Here is a 495-nt window from a genome sequence, read left to right on the forward strand (position 1 = left end):
CAGAATAATTTCTCGATAAGGTGATAACTATTTAGATAAATATTCGAAAAATGTTTTTTGTGATTTTTGAGAGCTTTAATTAGTTTTAGTAAAAAATATTTATTTTTATTTTTGTTTTTTGAAAAAGTGGATCATACTTTGTTGTAGTTTGTTAGAAAAAAAAAGGTTTCTTGACACAATCAATAAGCAAATTAGAAACTATATCAACTTTTTCCTCTTTCTTCTGATTTATTTTATTTTATTTTATTTTTTATGAACAAAATAGGAAAATGATTTGTTTAATATTATTTTTTTATTATGTTTTATTTGTTTTTATGAAAGGAGATGAGAAAATATACATAATTGAATATATTTTTAAGATTATAAAATTTTGCTGTCAAATTAAAAAAAAATGAATTTGTAAAAATAAAATATATTGATATTAATTTAATAAATGATGATAATTTATTTTAATCAAATAATATTACTAGAATATGCTATTTTAATATTTGTGAA

This window comes from Dendrobium catenatum, unplaced genomic scaffold (genome assembly GCF_001605985.2).
Source record: "Dendrobium catenatum unplaced genomic scaffold, ASM160598v2 fragScaff_scaffold_706, whole genome shotgun sequence".
NCBI lineage: Eukaryota > Viridiplantae > Streptophyta > Magnoliopsida > Asparagales > Orchidaceae > Dendrobium > Dendrobium catenatum.